The sequence below is a fragment of the Arachis hypogaea genome, chromosome 11 (assembly GCF_003086295.3).
Source record: "Arachis hypogaea cultivar Tifrunner chromosome 11, arahy.Tifrunner.gnm2.J5K5, whole genome shotgun sequence".
In the NCBI taxonomy this organism is placed as follows: domain Eukaryota; kingdom Viridiplantae; phylum Streptophyta; class Magnoliopsida; order Fabales; family Fabaceae; genus Arachis; species Arachis hypogaea.
In genome coordinates, this window is record NC_092046.1 from 80,656,547 (window position 1) to 80,664,004 (window position 7,458).

The 7,458-nt window shown below is 35.7% G+C and overlaps 1 non-coding gene across 1 annotated transcript; it reads right to left on the reverse strand.

The window, feature by feature from the left end:
• Positions 1-7,116: 7,116 nt before the first annotated feature.
• LOC112725181 (small nucleolar RNA R71) lies at positions 7,117-7,224 on the reverse strand. The gene has a single exon (XR_003164305.1). It is a non-coding gene; the product is annotated as a small nucleolar RNA R71 (small nucleolar RNA).
• Positions 7,225-7,458: the final 234 nt, after the last annotated feature.

Here is a 7,458-nt window from a genome sequence, read left to right on the forward strand (position 1 = left end):
TATTTCACTCAAGTGTTTAGGGGTTGATTCACTCAATTCTCTTCTAATCATGCTTTCCAAGATTTTTTCTTCATCTAACAATCAACAATCATTCAATGCATGCATACAAATATCATGAGGTCTTTTCCATAAGGTTATAATGGGATTAGGGTCAAGGTAGGATCATATATGGATAAGTGGACTAGAATTTGAATCTTTGACGAGCTTAAACTTTCCCACCTAACCTATGTAATGACCTATACAATTAATTACTAACCTAACTACCCATCCTTCCCTTTTTACATGCTCATACATTTTCTTTTGATTTTCCTAACACTTATACATTGACTCTTATTGGACTTTACTTTGGGGCATTTTGTCCCCTTTTTATTGTTTTTTTCTTTTTTTATTCTTTCTTATTCTATTTTTCTTCTTTTGTTTTTTTCTCATTTTTTTTCTTTTTTTTTCTTTCAAGCTACATGCAAGAACATCAATGCATAAGGTCTATACATTTAATCAATACATGAGCGTGCACCCAATTCCCAAATATATAAATACAACACACCCTTTTTATCCCTACCAATGTTCCCAATCTCCCCAAACTTGAATAGTAAACACTCTCGCTAGCCTAATCTAATCAAAGATCCAAACAAGAGACTCTATTATTTTCCGCTTTAGGCTTGTAATGTGCTAAAATAAAGAATAATTGGGTTAAGCATAGGCTCAAAATTAGTTAACAAAGGTTGGTAAAAGGTAGGCTATTTGGGTAAGTGAGCTAAATGAAATGATGGCCTCAATCATATAAATGCATGAATACAAGGAACAATGGGACATATAGAATTAAACAAATCAAGTATCACAATCATAGGAAGAGAACAATTTCACACAAGAAGGAAAATAAGTGGTTATAAGATTTAACCACACAATTAGGCTCAAAACTCACAAGCTTGTGTTCTTAGCTCAAAAACATGATCCACAAAAGTATGAATTCAAGCAAGTTCTACAAAAATTTTTCCAATCAATTGGGGTGGTGCCCTATAGATAAATTCTTTTGGAAATTTTATCATTTTGACTAAGCCTATCCTAAATGTGATGTTGTGTTTGAGAAATTCTAAAATTCCTTAGTTTACCCTCTTTTCTAATCAAAACAATTTCTTTTATGCACAAAGGGTTTAACTAAGTTTTCAACAATTCAAAACATTTTTCAAATCAGAACCACAAGGCTAAAATGCAATATATACAATAAAAGTGTGCAACCACCAAAATAAAAGTATCCATACAAGCAAATATATACAATAATCCCAAAATAGTGCAAAATAAAGCAAAATAAGATGAACTAAGTGATAATGTCCAAAAATGTTCACCAAATCCACCGACAGCGATGACGGTGACCTCCCCACACTTAGGATGAAGCATCGTCCTCGATGCTACTGATCGGGCTCACAGTGAGGGTCAACAGTCACATCTGCCTCCTGCTGAATCTCAAACTGCGGCACTGGCTCCTCGGCATGCTCCTGAGTATCCTGGGTAGCCTGCGTCTGTGGAGGTGCCTCCTGCTGAGTCGGCTCCTCAACATGCTCCTCCGTGTGCTCTGCCTCGTGATCCTCCTCATCGGATGCGGGAGAGTCGGGGAGAGGTGGTAGCTCAATGCCCTATGATATAAATACCTGGTCTATGCAATCGAGATGTCGCATGATACGACGCTCGCTGTGCTCCATGAAGCGAAACAGGCACTATACTAGCAGATATGTCGGCTCGGGTGCTAGTGGTGGTGGTAAAGGTGCTACTGCTGGTGCTGAAGAAGAAGATGGTACTGCCGCTGCTGTGGAAGATGAGGGTCTAGCTGCCTCTACTGCTGCTCTAGCTAGAGAGCGGCGCCTGGATGGGGGCTTCTCGTGCACCCATGTACCCCACGAAATAGTAACCTCTTTCTCGTCGTCGTCTGGGGGTGGTGGTGTCACGTCGTCGTCAATCGATGGAGCACCGGCTAACTCAATCATCGTAGTGACCATGGTGGAAAATGGTAGTAAGCCACGGATTTGTGCTCGCCACATGCCTCGCCTGATCAACCGGGAGAAGTATACCTCCTTCCCCTCCATGACACAGGCAATCAGAAGAAGCATATCCATTGGGATCTCAGAAAAATAGGTGGTAGGCAGGACATAATGGGCGAATATCTGCTGCCAAGTCCTAGCCTCTCCAGACAGATAGGTAAATAACATCCCCTTGGGCCTTTTGTTGTTAGAATCCATCACCCAAGGGGCATCCGGTGTGGCAATAACGCACTTCAGCGCCTCATAATCAAAAGTCAAAGCATTTATTGCTATCTCTGCCTGCTGGTATACACATGTCTCACCAATCCGAGGTAGGCAATGTAAAACACCCTCAATAGCAGTGATGAGCGGATAATTTATACGCTTTTTGGCATTATTTTTAGGTAGTTTTTAGTAGGATCTAGCTACTTTTTAGTATATTTTTATTAGTTTTCAAGCAAAATTCACATTTATGGACTTTACTATGAGTTTGTGTATTTTTCTGTGATTTCAGGTATTTTCTGGCTGAAATTGAGGGACCTGAGCAAAAATCTGATTCAGAGGCTGAAAAAGGACTGTAGATGCTGTTGGATTCTGACCTCCCTGCACTCGAAATGGATTTTCTGGAGCAATAGAAACCCAATTGGCGCGCTCTCAATAGCGTTGGAAGGTAGACATCATGGGCTTTCCAGCAATATATAATAGTCCATACTTTGCCCGAGTTTTGATAACGCAAACTGGCGTTTAAACGCCAACTTTCTACCATTTTCTGGCATTAAACGCCAGAACTTGCATAAAAGCTGGAGTTAAATGCCCAAACTGGCACCAAAGCTGGCCTTTAACTCCAAGAAAAGTCTCTACATGTGAAAGCTTCAATGCTCAGCCCAAGCACACACCAAGTGAGCCCCAGAAGTGGATTTCTGCATCATTTACTTATTTCTGTAAACCTTAGGTTACTAGTTCATTATAAATAGGACCTTTTACTATTGTATTTTAAGGAGGAAAATCTTTAGATCATTTTGGAATGGGTAAAGTACTAAATTGGTCCCCTAGATTTGGGCGTAATTCTGTTTTGGTCCTTAAGGTTTAAAGTGTTCTATTTGAATCCAAAAAAGTTTCATTTAGCATCAATTTAGTCCCACAGTGAGGTCAAAATTAAATAATTAACAAAATGTCCTACATAACAACAGTTCAAGAACAAAATCGATAATCTGGAGAACAAGTACAAGCTCCAGAGGCACAAAATTAACCATTGATGCATCAATACATTTATTTATCATTTTCTTTAGTTTTATAGAAAATATTTTATTTATATTATAAAAAAATAAAAAATAAATGTATTGATGTATCAATGGTTGATTTTATGCCTCTGGAGCTTGTACTTGTTCTCTAGATTATCGATTTTGTTCTTGTACTGTTATTATGTAGGACATTTTGTTAATTATTTAATTTTGACCTCACTGTGGGACTAAATTAATGTTAAATGAAACTTTTTTGGATTCAAATAGAACACTTTAAACCTTAAGGACCAAAACAGAATTACGCCCAAACCTAAAGAACCAATTTAGTACTTTACCCTTTTGGAATCTATCTTTTCATCTTTCATCACGTTTTGGGGGCTGGCCATTCGGCCATGCCTGGACCTTACACTTATGTATTTTCAACGGTGGAATTTCTACACCCCATAGATTAAGGTGTGGAGCTCTGCTGTTCCTCATGAATTAATGCAAAGTACTATTGTTTTTCTATTCAACTTAAGCTTATTCTTATTCTAAGATATTCATTCTCACACAAGAACATGATGAATGTGATGATCAAGTGACACTCATCACCATTCTCCCTTATGAACGCATGCCTGACAAACACTTCCGTTCTACATGAAAACAAGCTTGAATGCATATCTCTTGGATTCTTGGTCCATGCGTTTGATTGTCTCTCCTAATAACAGAGCCTTCAATTCCTTGAGATCAGAGTCTTCGTGGTATAAGCTAGAATCAATTGGCAGCATTCTTGAGATCCGGAAAGTCTAAACCTTGTCTGTGGTATTCTGAGTAGGATCTGGGATGGGATGACTGTGACGAACTTCAAACTCGCGAGTGTTGGGCGTAGTGACAGACGCAAAAGGATCAATGGATCCTATTCCAACATGAGTGAGAACCGACAGATGATTAGCCATGCGGTGACAGCACATTTGGACCATTTTCACTGAGAGGACGGACGGTAGCCATTGACAACAGTGATCCCCCAACATACAGCTTACCATGGAAAGGAGTATGAATGATTGAATGAAGACAGTAGGAAAGCAGAAATTCAGAAGCAACAAGTATCTCCATATGCTTATCTGAAATCCCACCAATGAATTACATAAGTATTTCTATTTTATTTATATCTTAATTATCAAAACCTCATAACCATTTGAAATCTGCCTGACTGAGATTTACAAGATGACCATAGCTTGCTTCAAGCCAACAATCTCCGTGGGATCGACCCTTACTCACGTAAGGTATTACTTGGATGACCCAGTGCACTTGCTGGTCAGTTACACGAAATTGTGAAGAAGTCTTGAGATCACGTTCTCCCACACCAAGTTTTTGGCGCGATAGCCAGGGAATGAATAATCACGATTTTGCGTACCAAGTTTTTGGCGCTGTTGCCGGGGATTGTTCGAGTTTGAACAATTGACGGTTCATCTTGTTACTCAAATTAGGTAATTTTATTTTATTTTTAAGCATTTTATTTTTGAAAAATAAAAAATAAAAAATTTAATAAAATAAAAATATATGTTCTTCAGAATTTTTAAGAATGAATTATAGAGTTTCATGAGATATGTTGAATCTTGGCTGGCTATTAAGCCATGTCTAATCTTTTGGACCGAGGTTTCACTTATGCTTAGAAGAGCTTCTTTGTCTTTCTCATCAATTGAGCTGTTGTATGTAATGTTCTGCTGAAGCTTGGCTGGTCATTGGCCATGTCTAGTGTTTTGGACCGAAGCTTTCACTGAAAGCTTGGCTGGCTATTAAGCCATGTCTAAAATTTTGGACCGAAGCTTTAGACTAACATTGCATGATTCCTGGAATTTTTATTAAAAATTTTGAAATCCTTATTTTTCTTTTTCCAAATAATTCTCGAAAAATACAAAAAAAATTTTAATAAAATCATAAAAACAAAAAAATTTTGTGTTTCTTGTTTGAGTCTAGTGTCAAATTTTAAGTTTGGTGTCAATTGCATATTTTGATTTTTTCTTTAAATTTTCGAAAATCCATGCATTGGGTTTTGTTCTTCATGATCTTCAAGTTGTTCTTGATGATTGTATTTGTTTAATCTTGTGATTTTCTTGTTTTGTGTCGTTTCTTGTTTTTCATATGCATTTTTGAATTATTAGTGTCTAAAGTTTAAAAATTTTTAAGTTTGGTGTCTTTCATGTCTTTCTTTTCTCAAAAATTTTCAAAAATATGTTCTTGATGTTCATCATGATCTTCAAAGTGTTCTTGGTGTTCATCTTGACATTCAAAGTGTTCTTGCATGCATTATTAGTTTTGATCTTAAATTTTTATGTTTTGCATCATTTAGTTGTTTTTCTCTCTCCTCATTAAAAATTCAAAAATAAAAAAATATCTTTCCCTTATTCGTCTCATAAATTTCGAATATTTGAGTTGACTTAGTCAAAAATTTTTAAAAACTTAGTTATTTCTTATGAGTCAAGTCAAATTTTCAATTTAAGAATCCTATATTTTCAAAACCTTTTCAAAAATCAAATCTTTTTCATTTTTCTTTCATTTTAATTTCAAAAATTTTAAAATTGATTTTCAAAATCTTTTTCTAATTTTATTTCATATTTTTTTGAAATTAATGCTAACGATTAATGTTTAGATTCAAAAATTTTCAAGTTGTTACTTGCCTATTAAGAAAGGATCAAACTTTAAATGCTAGAATAATATCTTTTAGTTTCTTGTTAGTCAAGTAATCAACTTTAATTTCAAAAATCAAATCTTATTAATTTCCTTTTCAAATCTTTTTCAAAATGATTTTCAATCATATCTTTTTCAAAATCAATTTCAAAAACTTTTCTAACTTCTTATCTTTTCAAAATTGATTTTAAAATCTTTTTCAATTAACTACTTGACTTTTTGTTTAATTTTAAAAAGTTTTCTATTTCAATCATATCTTTTTTAAAACCACGTAACTACTTTTCTCTCTTCAACTTTCAAAAACTACTAACCCCTTTTTCAAAATTCCTTTTAATTAACTAATTATTTTAAATTTTAATTTTAATTTTATTCCTTTTTATAATTTTCAAATACTAACTAATAATTAAAATAAAAACAAAAATATTTTCCTTTTATTTTAATTCAAATTTCGAATTCTTCTCTCTCTCATCTTTTTCTATTTATTTATTTATTTACTAAGACTTCTCTTCTTCTTATAATTCGAACCCTCTCCCCCTCTCTGTGTTCGAATTCTTCATCTTCTCTCTTGTTCATTCTACTCTTTTATTCTTCCACTCACATAAAGGAATCTCTATACTGTGACATAGAGGATTCCTATTCTTTTCTATTCTATTCTTTTTCATATGAGCAGGAGCAAGGATAAGAATATTCTTGTTGAAGCTGATCCGGAACCTGAAAGGACTCTAAAGAGGAAGCTAAGAGAAGCTAAGGCACAACACTCTGGAGAGGACCTAACAGAATTATTTGAAAAAGAAGAAGAGATGACCGAACCCAACAACAATAATGCAAGGAAGGTGTTTGGTGATTTCACTACACCAACTTCCAATTTCTATGGAAGAAGCATCTCAATTCCTGCCATTGGAGCAAACAACTTTGAGCTTAAGCCTCAATTAGTTTCTCTAATGCAACAGAATTGCAAGTTTCATGGACTTCCATTGGAAGATTCTCATCAGTTCTTAGCTGAATTCTTGTAAATCTGTGAAATTGTCAAGACCAATGGAGTTGATCCCGAGGTCTATAGGCTTATGCTTTTCCCTTTTGCTGTAAGAGACAGAGCTAGAACATGGTTGGATTCAAAACCTAAGGAAATCCTGAACTCTTGGGAAAAGCTGGTCAGTGCTTTCCTGGCCAAATTCTTTCCACATCAAAAGATGGGCAAGCTTAGAGTGGAAATCCAAACCTTCAGACAGAAGGAAGGTGAGCCCCTCTATGAAGCTTGGGAAAGATATAAGCAATTGATCAAAAGGTGTCCTACTGACATGCTTCCAGAATGGAGAATCATATGTATATTCTATGATGGTCTGTCTGAGTTGTCAAAAATGTCATTGGACCATTCTGCAGGAGGATTTCTTCATCTGAAAACCCCTGCAGAAGCTCAGGAAATCATTGAAATGGTTGCAAATAACCAGTTCATGTATACCTCTGAGAGGAGTCCTGTGAACAATGGGACGCCTCAGAAGAAGGGAGTTTTTGAAATTGATACTCTGAATGCCATATTG